Here is a 15049-nt window from a genome sequence, read left to right as displayed (position 1 = left end):
TGTGCTGGCTCACTCGCACATCATACACTCACTCTGCCGCTGACTCGCTCACACATCATACACTGACTCACTCATCATGCGCTGGCTCACACATCATGTACTCACTCAACCTAATACTGACTCGATCATCATACGCTGACTCGCACATCATACGTTGACTCGCACATCATACACTCACTCACGCTGCTGCTGACTCACTCACACATCATACACTGGGAGTGTCGTGCTGCCAGCTATGGCTGCAGGTTTTGTCGTACATGTTATGTTTATCGTTTGTTAATTTTAAAATCACAGTTCCTATGATTACTGCTGTTACATTGTTTTTGTAGCTTTATTTTGGTCTGGTTGTGGTTCAATAGTTTTCTGCAATGTAGATTCATATTTTGTTTGTTGCGTTTGCACCCGACTTAAGAGCCGCATGGCTCACAGGGCTATACCTAATAAATTAAACTTGAATACGCTTCACAGAAATGAGTAAACATGACCTTTTGTGGAGGTAGTGTGTTTGTGTGGGGAAGCCAAAACTTAAAGTACACACATGAGGCAACGTCAATGTTACTGTAATGTTCATTATGTTAAATAAATCACTTATACAGGACAGCAGTGGTCCAGGTGTCTGTGCAACCACCTTCCTATGCCTTTGAATCTCCACTTGCACTGTCTCTTAGGAATTCTTCAAAATTAGCGGCACGTTACATCATCATCAGCAGCCATTGTCTCTCTACCGCTGGATGAACGCCTCCCTATATTTGTTTAACGTGAGAAATTGATGAAGAAAATTCTTAATTTAACATTTTTTATTAGTATCAATAATAACGAAGCATCTGGTCAGTGAGTATGCACCACGTGCATTTACAACAGCATGCAGAGCATGAGACTATAACGAGTTTTGTACATCATGTTTGTAAACCCAAGTAATCCATTCTTTAGTATGAGATATTTATACATTTAACTCTTTGTGTATTGAGCTGTGTGTATTGCATTGCTGCAAACTAAATATCTATACTGTACATATACAGGCCGGTCTGACTTAACCAGCATTCTTTCTACAAGAAGGTGCTATAACAAGCAATATTAATTTATCCCTGGGGTGTCACTATATACGTATGATTTTATGAGTAGTCAAATAGTACGAGGAGATAATGCAATAGGGAGAAGGGGGTGAGGGCGTGGGCTTAGTCGCTTTTTCTCTCATACAGCACACATCTCCACAGGAAATGAAAAAAATAACACCTGGCAAATGGACATACATTGATGTTTACGCCCAAGGCGCAACAACTCTATTGGTTTCACTATCGTGCAGCTCCACGCTACACACAGCAGACGCGTGCTCCCTACAGAGGATAAACTGTCGAGCGTCTTCTACGCCGACAGAACGAGCTTCAACACAAACATCCCCCATGTAGCTCCACAGACTGGTGGGTCAAGTGCTGTTAGTGAGCCCCTTTGAAGACCTGCACGCAAAGTGGGGTAGAAATGGCCAGCACCACACCTGGCCACGTTTGTCTCATAGGTTATACTGATTACCCATTGTACCAGGCACTCATTTAATGCAGACACAACCTAGAGGACCCAAAACCAGTGTAGATATCACGTGCTATTGATAACTGTGGCTGAGTTTGTTGTGCAGCATGGCTCGCCACAAACACACATAGGCGATGTACACAAACATACAAGATACAAATGAGAAAAATCTCCCATATCGTTTTTTACATTATTGGGATTAGTTCTTCTAGCGAGCACCTAAGAAGGCCAGTACGACACATGAAGGGGTGGATACATAAACACAATAACAATAAAAGCCATTCGCCACTCAAAATTGGTGACGTCAAAAAAGTGTTTGTGCCAGGCTAAGTGCACATTGAGGTCATGTGGACTGTCGAAGGCTCATGGGCAGTAGGTTACAGGATAGATAAAGGTGTCATGGGTTGAGTGACAGGGATGACTGGCAGATCTACCACCTGTGCTCCCTACTGTTCCACCTTGCTGCATTTTACTCATTCTGCACTCCGCTCGTTGTTGTGAGCATCACTCCTCCGCCCTCCGTTATTGCTGGAGGCGGACATCCTTCACAAAACTCCTCCAGAGACGCTGATCTTGAAACCACTGGTCGAGCTGTTGGCAAGCCCAAACAGCTCCACCATCCTTCTGTTACACTGCAGTCAAACTCTTGCCTATAGCGATAAGCCCCTTATATCTGGACAAACAGAAGCTGTTTGGGTACACAGTGACTGGGCATTTGGGCTACATGACCCAGCCAATGCTGCCTCACCTGCCTTAGTATCTCACTGATGGGCATTTGTCCAGATCATTCAAGGATCTAAGCTGCTCACATAATCTAGTTTGTTAAGCCCACGGTGGATCGTAGACAACTTGAATATGCAAAACCAGTGTGGATGTTCCTTTAAAAGGGATCCAAATTTCTCAAATGTAGAGAAGGGAGGGGATATCTGGCTGAGAAGACCCAGAGCTTTACATGGAGCGACAGGCAATGTAGCATTCACAGTGTGTTACGCAGCTGAGATAATTATGTTCAACCGATTCGGAGCATGACCTCTGCTGCCAAACTGGAGCTAGTCACATGCACCCTTTCCAGGTATGGAAAATTGTTCTGCTCTGTCCAAAACTGCCCCACTGCTCATGGGGAGTGGAGGGATGGGAGAATACGATGACAGAATACCCAGGCAGGTGCTTTGTTTTATGTGGGGATGAACGTAAACCCCATTTCTTAGCAGTACTCTCGAAGTTCAACAAAAGCTTCTCCAGCTCATACTGGATATAATTCTTATGGTGGGGATGGTTGTAATGTGGAGGTGGGCAGTGGTAATGCACGCTCCTGTCTAATGAGGAACCAACAGTTTGGGACAATTTCAAGATTATGTAAACAACGCCGCCAAGACCAGCCCAACAACCTGTTGCAATATTGGAAATGAATGGATTAGTGATTAAACGTGGTGTTTAATTGAAAAACGAACGTAAAAACTGCTACAAGGGCCTAAGAAGGCAATGCAAAACTCAGATCTGGCATGAACAGAGGGGGCCTGATGGAAAAGCTGCAGCAGTTGAATAATAACTCTCAGTCAAATAAAGGATGACTTTGCAAACTTCAGTCAGCTCAGGGGAGCCTACTTTAATATTTCCTGCGCAATTACAAATGCCAGTGGCAAGCTCCTCAGCAGTTGAAGGCGGAAACTAGCATGCTAGAAGTAATTATGCTCCCAAATGCAGAATCGCTCTTCGTCATATCCCTTTGAAGAGCTCATGCAAGCCACAGCAACCAAAGACCCTACACCTTCTGCATTGAGCCATTTGAGTATAAAGTGAGAGGTACCCTAAGAAAAATGAAAGAAATCACTAGTATCCAACACTTGCAATATCAGAGCAGAAATGCTGACACCCAGAGGCTCAACTATCATCACATGGGTGAGTAAGATCTTTTAACACACGTGGAGGGCAGGCTTGAAACCAGCTTTCAATGATGCAGCCTTTTTGGTTGGACTGCAGGCAGTCTTACTCGTGCCGTGTCAGTCATAGAAGTTGTTGGACCATACTTATATTTGCCTCAAGCAAGTCTTGACGAACAAAGTGGGGTATAATCTGCTGAGTAGTGTAGTGGAGGCTGTGAAATGAGAAATAATCAATTAGAGTGCCTTTAAAAAGAGCCTCTGTCAAGGTGATGTGCACATCAGTGAGATACAATCATCATTGGGAACAAGGAGGTGTACATTCAGCCTACATTTCTAAAGAGAGAACATAAAGTGATGATCACAGGAGAAATCTGTGGATGGTAAGTGACAGGCCCAAATAATTGCATCAAAAAAAAAGGGAATGAGTGACCTCCGAATGAGTAAAGGTTGATTAGAAGTTCCAACAGGAAGCCTTGGTTGCTGGGCGGAGAATGAGTGAAGGGGAGTAAAGCGAGATGGTAGGGACGATATAGGAGAACATTGGGAGGGGAATAAGATGATGGGAGAGGCAAGCAGGAGCGTGTCCATGGTGGAACTTGAAGACAGCAAAGGGGATATTGTGCTTGATGCAGAAATTAATCGGATACCAGTGGAGGGATCAAACACGATCACAGCTTTACCAATTAAAAACCAGGCAACAGAAACAAACATGAGTACAGTATTACCAAAGACAAGACTGTCACACTATATAAAGTCCCACTAATTTCATGGATCGTTATTAAACAAAGGTGTCGCTTTAATCGACATTGTGAACTCGGGATGTTACGGGACAATGAGTCCCATAGGCAACGCCACGGGCTGAAGGGCACAGTGAGGGCTATCACTCCCTCGACTGACTGTGCGCGAGTAACAGACTTCAGCCTCTATTGACGATCTCTGTGAACAGGGAGGTGGAAGCCAATAGAGTTCATGTCAACAACAAAAACCGTGACCTTTAAAGAGACAATGCTCCTGTTAAAGTACGATTGACAGTACATTACCATTTTTACATGCTTCAGAGTACTATACCCATTTTAGAAGCAGCGTTGCTTTGTAGATTGATTTTGTTACTGATGGAGATAGTAAAAAAAGCATGTGGCAAGATGAGACGTTCATTCGAATCCGTGTTCTCAATGTCCTAGCCCCTTGGCATAGCCCCTAGGCTCAAGCACAAGACACTGATACTATTTTACTCAACACCCACCTCTATAACCCCCCTAATCGCTCCCCCTCAATCCCGCTATCTCCCCCTCCCCCCATCGCGATGTTATTTATCTTCCAAAAAAACTTCTTCGATAACACCGCTTTGAAATGAAATGTTTATAGTAAGAGACGATTCAGGCAATGGCCCTTTTGTCACAGCACTTCAGTCTCCTCGACTTGTGACATCGGCACCACCCATGAGGAGGCCGCATTTGTTGCACTCCAAGATGGCTTGGTGAACGCCCCTCCCCTCCACTACCCCGACTTTTCCTTGCCGTTTGTCCTTGATACAGATGCTAGTAACACTGGCATTGGAGCTGTTCTGTCTCTAGTTGTCAATGGCATCGAGAGTGTTATCGCATAAGGAAGCAGAGTGCTGTCTCCGGCTGAACAGCGGTACTGTGTCACACGCTGATAACTGTTAGCTATCGTGTTTTTCTTGCAACAGTATCTTCCATATTTGTATGGGAGAGACTTTGAGGTGCGCTCGGACCACGCGGCGCTGCAGTACGCGCTGCAGGTTGACCAGCCATCTGGCGAACTTTCACGCTGGTTGGAGGTCCTCCGTGACTACTCTTTTCAGGTTACCTATCGCAAAGGCTCCCATCACACGAACGCGGACGCCCTCTCGCGATTACCCACGAACGAGAGTTGCGCAAGTTTTTCGGGCTCCGGTCGCTGTAAGCTGCGCAACGAACACTCGCCCCCTACCCTTACGGCATCGGCCGAGGTTGTAACATCTGAGGGAGCTGGGGATCCAGTGGCGCGTGATGCTGTCATTGGATTGGACCACGAAGAATGGGGGCGCCTCCAGGTTGAGGACGCTTCCCTGCTTAAATTGCGATGCGGAGTCAGAGAGACTGATGGGGGCGAGGATCGATGGGGTGTCGCCTCTTTCATTCTCAGAGGTGGATTGCTCATGCATTGGGACGGAGAGATGCGATGTTCCAACATTGTTGTGCCCACCGCCCTGCGGGGTAAGGTCATTTGGGTGGTGCACGAGCGTCTGTTGCACTTGGGTGTGCATAAACTAGCATTGGCCACACGTAAGTCGGATTTCTTCTGGCCTGGCATGGCTGAGGATGCTGCTAATTTGTTGAAGGTGTGTGTGCAGTACACGCGGTAGAAGCCGCTCGTGGGAATAAATATTTTCTGGTGGGAGTCGAGTATTTCTCATGATGGCCTGTGGCCTGGCCGCTTCCCAAACAGTTGGCGGCAAAGATCACTGAGGCATTCCTCAATGGCTATGTAATTGTAGTGGCATGGTTGAACATGATCGCCACTAATCATAGCCGGCAGTACTAGCTTGTGTCAGTAGGGAGCAGAGGGGAGGCTGAACCTGCTGGATTAATGATGACGGGCCGTTGGCCAAGGCAATCCCTGGGGGAGCATCGTGACCAACGGTCGGGACCCCAGATCCCGGGAAGGGGGCTGGGGAGATGATGTCATTCTCCAGACCCTCGGAGACGGTCCTAGAAGGAAGGCGTGGCCAGGGGCGGAGTGAGCCAGGAGCCTATATATAAGTCAGGTCCCTGAGCGGTCCCAGCAGTTGTTGTCCGGCCGAAGACTGAAGAGCATCCTGGAGCCCTGAAGAGTAGAGCCCAATGGGCAGAGCCGAACCCCTGGCTAGGGTCGGCTCGAGCTTGTACCAGTGAAAGCTCCAGCTGATAACCAGTGAAGACTCAAGCGAAGACTCAAGCCCCAGCAGTATAGATGTCGTGATAGCCAGTGAGAGGCAAGCTAGTCTGGAGGGACTACCTCCATAGAGTATCGGGTGAAAGGGGCCATTACCCCATTGTGTAATAACCTGTTAATGTTATAATAAATGTGTTGCCTCAGAGTAAGCTTCCTCCAGTTTATTACCCACTACATAATGGACAAGAGTGCTCCCGAACGTCTTCTGAACAATCAGGGCAAAACATTTTCTTCAAAATTATTGCAAGAGGTGTGCGTTAGTTGTGAACCAAGAAAGTACGCATGTCACCGCACAATCCGCAGATGGATGGTATGGTTGAGGTGGCTGCACAGAACTCTGACCTCCATGTTGAGTCATCAGGTCAGCGAGAACACGACCCCCTGATTCATGTTCAGTTACAAGCCGCACCCAACAAGGCTAAATCTTAAATCTCTGACTCCGTGTGCTGTACCCTTCAAAAGCTTTCAGAAGTGCGGGAGACTTCCAGGGTAAATTCTGATTCGTGCCGATTGGCCAATGAATGGCTGAGGGGCTTCCGTACTTCAAAAACATGAATGGGCACCTGGGGACAGAGCTTGGTTGCACTGTCCACAGGTACCGGTGGGTACATCGCCCAAATTGCTCAAACCCTGGAGAGGGCTGGTTGATGTGATTCGGGTCATTCGACCGCAGTGTGTCCAGATCCTCTTGGGGCGGCGGAGTTGATTTGTACACTCCTCTTGCCCTAAGCCCTTTATTGCTCCCTGTGAGTTTGTTCCATCTCCACACTGTGGGCACCGAGGGACAGATGTGTCCGGCGAGCTGGCATGTGTGCACGTTGAGGTTGGTCCTCAGCGGAGTCGTGTGCTTCCTCCCTCAGGTGCCGCACGCCTGATGTCCCCCGAGCCGCCGCCTGCGCTGTCTTCACTTGATTCGAGAGAGGAGAACCCGTCGACCCGGCCTACTGCTCTTCGTGAGGAGCCGGATTCGACTGGACAGTTGCATATTCCCCCTGGGACCTCCAGGGAGAGTGAGCCCACCTCCACTGGAGGCCCAGCCACGAGGACTCGCTCAAAAACTCTTCGGATTTTGTGACACCCATGCACACACACTCCCACACCATCAGTTGCTTGTCACACTCAGTAGGCCATATCGGTTATTGGCTGAACCTAGCCTTTGTTGTGCTTATGGGTATTGTTACACGGTGAGGATGGGAGTTGTTGGTGATGGAGGGGATTCCGTGCATTCACGTTTTATATTTTCTCGTGTTGTTCTGTACATTTGCAGCTAGTGTATATATTGTATAGGTGGGCTTGGTTATTTATATGCTATTTGTTATTGTTATTGAGGCACACATAGCGTTTAGTCACTTTTACTCGCTTTTTTCACCTTATTCACTTAAGCAACCATTGGAAAGATGTTCTAAATCATACCAAACATTAAACTAATTTTCAATGGTATTTATCCAAATAGTGATATACCAAACTTTCATAGAAGCTTATTTCACTTCACACCTACATTTGTAAACTCCCCCCCCGCCCCGTGCCGGTCCTCTACGTTCCAATTCACACCCCCTCCCCCCCTCCGTGCCGGTCCTCTTGTGCGTTACGGTCATTTTATGCTAATTCCTTTGTCATAGCATTTTGTTTCCTCCCACACAGCTTAAAAGGACGCGACCTGGGATGGACTGTCTTCACTCCAACGCTGTCCTCATGACAGTACGGTCCCCTTCACCTGATGAAGGCCACTTGTGTTGTGGAAGAAACGTCATGATTTTTTTGTTTTATTTTTTACCTACGTGACTTTACCGAATAGAACCAAAGAGTATGGATCCTTGCAGTCACGAAAGCTTCAAATCTAGAACTTATTCACTTGGTTAGTTTTAAGGGGGAGTTGACAGCCAGGACGGCTGAATGCTACGAATGGGGGGGGGGGGGTAATGTAGTGACATCGGGAATGCCACTGTGTAGTGCCGGCCTGAGAGGCACGGCGTGCGATGTAATTACATCACCGACACCCCATATATGTGGGTGTAGTACCAGCCCTAGTGGGGCTTGGTGAGCGCTGAGTCATGGCGCTGAGTGGCACCACGTGTGGCGTGCAGTGCTGTTCTCTATAGGAGGGGTGTGAAAGTGTCAACCATGAATGAGGTTAATGTGGGCCATTGCACTCTGGTTGACCCTGGAAGGTACATGACGGGTAAAGTCTACACAGGGGCCCCAAGTTGGGGCTAGTGGGTAGTCACGTATCAGGGCGAGATCTTGCAATAGGAATCGAGAAGGTAGTCGTGGCCAAGGGCAGAGCCGGCCACGACTGGTGAGCATATAAACCGGGTCCCCAGAGGGACCGGGGTTCAGCTTTGCTGTTGTCTTCTGAAAGATCTACATTCAACGTCCGTGAAGAGTCACCAACACATGGGCAGGACTCAAGCTGGAGTCCTGCTCATTGTAGCTATCCCAGAGTGTTAGCGCAGATAGCCTGGTGGTCCACCACCATAGGTTGTTATCTGGTAAAAGGGAAGTTACCCCTTCGTGTTGGTATAAATAAATTTGTTGCCTCCAAAGAGTATGTTTGCGACTCAATTGAACCGACTACACAATGGTGCAAAGGTCAGTAAAGTGACCGAGGCCACCAGGGGCTGTACCAGTATACCACATCAGATTAACAAGGGGCTCAGTGGTGGCAACAAGTTATCCCCTTCGCCTGGAATGCAGGAGGTCGTGGGTTCGATTCCAACCCCGACGCCTGGATATTTGGAGTTTGCATATTCTCCCCGTGGTGGCGTGGGTTTTTCTCTGGATCCTCGAGTTTTTTTCCCTCCACATTTAGAAATATGCGTTTACAGTATTTGGCTGCTACAAATTTCCACGTGATAAGCCACTTCGTTGAGCTACGATTTGTGGCCAGGTTGCTTTTGAAAAACAGCTATATAGCTCAGTGGACCTTACTTGGTACAATAAAATAAAAATCTGCCGATTCCTGGAGTTATACTATAGGAAGGCCTGGGTACCCAAGGGACCAGGTTACAGCATCTGTCAGTTCAATGAAAAATCTAATAGCTTAGTGAACTTTGCCTGGTTCATAAAATATTTTGTTAGTGTTTAACCTCACGTGACAAACAATAAATCCAACAAACACACCCAGTGCTGAAATGCACTGAAAAACAGTAAATGTACCAGAATGAAGCAGTACACATCTTGTCAAGTTGTATTTATGCAACAAAGAAAACTAAAGAAAAATAACCAAATCCACATTAGATGTGGATGTGATCATAAAGTAAAGCACTTCTGGATAATGGGCACCCTATGCCCTGTCGGTCGTGTTGATTTTTTACCATATTTCACCATGCTGACTAGTGCGGGTTGGTGAAGCGAGGGGGGCAGAACTGATTCATTTGTCACTCGCCTCTGGATTTAGTCCATGGGTGTGTAGTGATGTGCGCTAAACACTGTGCAATTGGACGACCCCACATGCCCTGGGCACCCTTTCGCATGAGATATTCAAACTCAATCTATTTTGCAGGTGAAATATTTCTGAAATAAAAATGCAATTAAGGAAAACAGAGAAACTGCCATGACACGGTGCACAGGTGTGAATTAATATATTATAATAATCAGTCACACGACTGACCATACAAGGCAAGCACACCATGGTGGTGTTTCCCAGCGCCTATCTCGTGACTCGGTATGGGAATCGCTGCGGCGGTGTCCGCTTGTGCAGCTCCATGCGACCCACAGCAGACGCGCGCTCCCTACAGAGGATCCACGGTCGTGCGTCGTCTACACCTACAGCACGAGCTCCAACACAAACATCCCCCATGGAGCTCCACAGACTGGTGGGGCAAGTGCTGTTATTGAGCTCCTATGAAGGCTGGCATAGTACACGAAATGGTAAGTGGTCAGAACCACGCCGGACCGCCTTTGTCTCCCCAATGTGTGATGTTTACACACCGCCCCAGATACTAATTTGCGTTACACACACATTTACCTCCCTATCCCCCACTGCACACACACTCACACACTACACCGTTTTCCACACACACACATTTAAGCACCAATCAAAAATCCCCCGTGTATCCTACACAGGTGGTTTATATTCTGGACCACACCACCCACCGTCCCCCATGCACCACGAACTCCCCACACTCACCCACGCTGTGAAGTGTCGAGTCGCCCCGCGTCTCTCGCCCCTGACGCGGCCCAGTTCCCCGTGTAGCCTCCTCTCCCGTGCTCTCAGCCTCTGGCCCTGACGCAGCAGAAAGGAGAGGGGTGGAGGGGTGACGGGAGGAGTGAAAGGAGCGTTGAGGGGAGGGTTGGGGGGAGGATCGGTGGGAGGGGTGGGAGGGGTGGGGTGGGTGGGGTGGGGTGGGTGGGTGGGGTGGGGTGGGTGGGTGAGGTGATGGGTGGGGATGGGTGGGGATGGGTGGGGATGGGTGGGTGGGGTGGGTGGGGTGGGTGGGGTGCCCCTTGCTTTCTTCCGCCCCTCCCCCCACCTCTACTACTTATTTTAAGCCTCTGTCTGTTCATCCCTCCGGCCCCTTTTTTCTTGCTTCTCTGTCCGTCTTTCCTCTTCTTACCTCGTGTCCCTGTATATGTATTTCTGCTATCTTATACCTCGTATTTGTTCACTCTGTCTATGCTGGTATGTTCAACCCAGAGGATGAACACGAAATTTAGCACTCTTCTGAAATTCGTGGTCTGCCAGGCAGGTGTCTAACTGTGTCGTTGGCCGACTGGTTTTGCATCACGTAAATTTTTCTTAGGTTTTTTGAATTCTCGTCTCTCATCTTCTTGTTGTATTTACCTCCGTGCAGTTTAACGCTCTCTATGTGTTGCGCTGATGTCACCCTATGTGCTATTTGTTTTTACACCTGATGAAGATCGCTTGTGTTGCGGTCGAAACGTCGTGATTGATTTATTTTAATATAATTTTATGGTATTTCTACATACGTGACTTTACCGAAAAAACCAATGAGTTAATCAATGGTTCTCTGTGTGAGTGAGTCTATGTGTCTCCATGTGAGTGAGCCTATGGCTCTGTGTCAGTGAGACTTTGGCTCTCTGTGTGAGTGTACTCTGTGAGTGAGTCTATGGCTCTCTGTGGGAGTAAGTGGGTCTCTAAGGCCACAACCATCTTGCCCCCTGCCCAGTGCGTCCACCTGGTTGAGCTGCAGGAGTCTATTGTCCACCGCTCCAGACCGCACAGATATCCGACGTCCACCTCCAGCACAGACACCAGCAGATTCTTAAACCTGGTTGTGGAAGTAAGGACACGAGAGGGGTAATAGTCAACCACCATTACCACCATCAATACCACCATTACAACCACCAAAATCACCGCTATCGTTAACACCACCATCAATATCACCACCTCCACCACAACGATCACTATCAAAATCACAATACTCTTTGGTTCTTTAGGTAAAGTCACGTAGGTAGAAAAAAATAATAGATCACGACGTTTCGATCGCAACACAAGCAACCATCATCAGGTGAAAAAATATAGCGAGAAAGCTGCTGAAACACAAAGTTATATTGGCTTGAGATAAGCTCAGCCCAAGGGTAAGTGGGCGGGGCTAGAGGTAGAATTTGCATGTAAATACAACACCACATCGTGGAAAAGGAAAGAGAGACACAGACACCGAGAGACATCCACACACAGAGAGAGGCACACACAAAGAGACACACGAGAGACGCATATAGAGAAAAACACACCGGCAGAGAGAGACACCCACACAGACAGATGCAGAGAGAGATAGACACAGAGGGAATTACATAATTGCCCATGAATTACTATGGTGTGACAATGCCAATTACCAATGTCAAAGGGAACATCAATGAATGGTAAATGTGGGGTAATATCCCCAGAAGAGCATGTAGACTACATTAAAAAATAAAATAATCAATCAATATAATATCACATATGGGTTCAGTTTAAAGTTTACTTATGACAAATAATACTGAAATAATTGTGCTCCATAGATTATCTTAATGGTCAAGTTACATAACCATCACGGAATCACTTAAGCTGACCATTTAAAAAGACATTAATTGCAAGATGTTGAGCAAAGGAAATTGTTTGGAAGTTCATCTCACACTAAGTACATGTTACTATAAATCTAAATCTGCATAGTTCTCGATCAGAAAAGTCGCAAACATGTTTTACCACAAGCAAGGAGTTCGGTGTAAAGCTGTTAAGCAAATTAACCACTGCACACGGTTGTAAAGCTCTCTGCCTCAAAGACAGCACTCTACCAAGTGTCGCGACGCAGCTGCGGATGCCGCATGACAATAGGCGGAGTGAGTGAATCTAAGTAGACACTGACCCTGTCAAAGGGGATCCCATGTCTAGAGTATTTGTGGCTGGTGCTACACATTTCTAACGTGATTAGCCATTTAGCTGATCTATCATTTGTGGAAAGGTCGCTTCTGGAAAACAGCCACATAGCTCAGTGGGTCTCACCTGGTAAAATAAAAATAGTTTATAGAGTTCGTTCTGCCTCAACGCGTGTTTTCATAACGCCATTTGGATATGGCACGATGGATGTAATAGGGAACACGTTTTATAACGCAGATGCTAAATGGATATAACGCGATTGAGTCAACAGAACCACGTCGCGCGAGTAGGAATGTGCGGTTGTACGGATGCCTGGGCACAGCGTCACACGAGGCATTGGGATGCTGCTGGATGCTTCCTGATGCTCCCCACGCGCCTCAGTCTTTGTTCAGCCGACACACGCATCTCACGCTGTTATCACGGACTGTGCTTTACCCTGTATTAGTCATTGTAACGAGGGAGTTTACACAACGCGGTGTTATTCAGCAACGCAACTGCCGCGTTATAGAACACTGCAGTAAATATTGTCGCGGTGTGGAAGGAGCAATGAACGTCATCTTGTGGCATGGAAAGGCATCGCAGCCCTAGCGAGCAGCCAGAGACAAAGCCTGCACGCACGGCAAAGTTGTGATTGACCCGGGGACTATTAGCAAGTGACACGTATGGACTAATGGTTACTCTAAATGACGATGTTGACGATGGTTATAACGTGCTACAAATATGCAAAACGCACATCGCATTAGCTCTGACAAATAGCGGACTTTTTTAAAGTTATCGTTTACAATGGTTAATTTGTATATCATGCCAAGTGAGTAATTTGCGTGTGGACCCTGACAGCGGCACTCAATGTCCAACTCTTGCGAATGCTCTCAGGGGATCTTTACCGTGCGCTGCGTTCACTCACTCAGCCCCAATCTCCCTGTCGTGAACTCACCACTCACTCACCTCACCCTTCAACTCACCCTTCAACTCACTCACCCTCCTCACCTATTAATTCTCCTCATTAACTCACTCACCCTGCAATCCCCCCCCCCTCCATCACCCGGCACTCACCGCCTGTCCGTGACCACCTCTCCCGTGCCTACAACCACAAACACCACCACCACCTCTCCCGTGCCTACAACCACAAACACCACCACCACCTCTCCCGTGCCTACAACCACAAACACCACCACCTCTCCCGTGCCTACAACCACAAACACCACCACCACCTCTCCCGTGCCTACAACCACAAACACCACCACCACCACCTCCTGCTGCTGCTGCTGTCGCGGTCTCCGCGTGGCGCCGCGGGTCCAGGGGGAGGCCTCGCGGCCCAAGAGCGGCGCCACGGCTCCCCCCCTCCCGCTCCTGGCCCCTCCCCCTCGTCCCTCCTGGCCCCTCCCCCTCGTCCTTCCTGGCCCCTCCCCCTCGTCCCTCCTGGCCCCTCCCCCTCGTCAATCCTCCTCCCGTTCGCGACGTGGAGTGAACTCAGCCCCGCCCCCCCCGCCCCCACCGCCCCCCCCCCTGCGCGGCCCCGCTGCCCATTGCAAGAATGGCGGGAAGCGGTCGCGGGGCCTACCGCGCGCCGCCTCTCGCGTGATTGGCTCGCTTCGCGTCACGTGGGGAAGGCGGAAGAAGAGTATGGGGGAGGAGCTGCGCGGTAAGGGGCGGGGCCGTGGAGTCACGTGGTGGGCAATGATTGCCAATAAGTGGGCAGGGATGGCTGTACGTCACATCCGGTGATATAGGACACGCCCCTTCGTGACGTGCCTCACACTTCCTTCCGTCCCGCGTGCCGTCAACACGAGCTCAGCATGGCGCTGTTGACCGTTGGCGTTCCGCTCTTGGCCATGCTTGGGATGGAGATCTTCATTTATCTTCGTTTTAAGCTTTCCATCTCATACTTTTACCGCGAGACCACGACGCTGCAAACGGAGAGGATGGGCCTGCAGAATGTGGAGCTCTGTCAGAAGAACAAGACCATGGAAGTGGAGAAAGATGGTAAGCTACCATTTTCTTTGGTTCTTTCGGTAAAGTCACGTAGAATGAGAATAAAATAATAAATTGATAAAATAAAATAACACAATAATATTCTCACGACGTTTCGGCCACAATACAAGCGGCCTTCATCAGGTGAAGGGGACGAGACTGTCTGGAGGACAGCGCTGGAGTGAGAAAGCCACGCTGAGATCGCGATCTTTAAGCTGTGTGAGAAGAAACAAAGCGCCTTGACAAAGGAATTAACATATAATTTAGCATTGAAATGGCTGAGTGATTAGCTTGTGACTGGTCACAGAAAAGGCTATGTTAAAGTTAAAGCATACACATCCGCAAAGGCACCCCTTGACAAAGGAATTAGCGTAGAATTTAGCATTGAAATAGCTGAGTGATTAGCTTGTAACTGGTC

The 15049-nt window shown here is 48.3% G+C and overlaps 1 long non-coding RNA gene across 1 annotated transcript; it reads right to left on the bottom strand.

Moving 5' to 3' along the window:
* Positions 1-779: 779 nt before the first annotated feature.
* Positions 780-11561, bottom strand: LOC142922899 (uncharacterized). Its single transcript, XR_012940406.1, has 3 exons — positions 11483-11561; positions 10474-10569; positions 780-1492 (listed from the first exon to the last, which is right to left on the bottom strand). It is a non-coding gene; the product is annotated as an uncharacterized LOC142922899 (long non-coding RNA).
* Positions 11562-15049: the final 3488 nt, after the last annotated feature.

The sequence above is a fragment of the Petromyzon marinus genome, unplaced genomic scaffold (genome assembly GCF_048934315.1).
Source record: "Petromyzon marinus isolate PM22_M1 ecotype Great Lakes invasive population unplaced genomic scaffold, UKy_Petmar_22M1.pri1.0 PM_Scaffold_200, whole genome shotgun sequence".
Classification (NCBI taxonomy): domain Eukaryota; kingdom Metazoa; phylum Chordata; class Hyperoartia; order Petromyzontiformes; family Petromyzontidae; genus Petromyzon; species Petromyzon marinus.
This window is presented reverse-complemented; position numbering and strand designations above follow the sequence as displayed.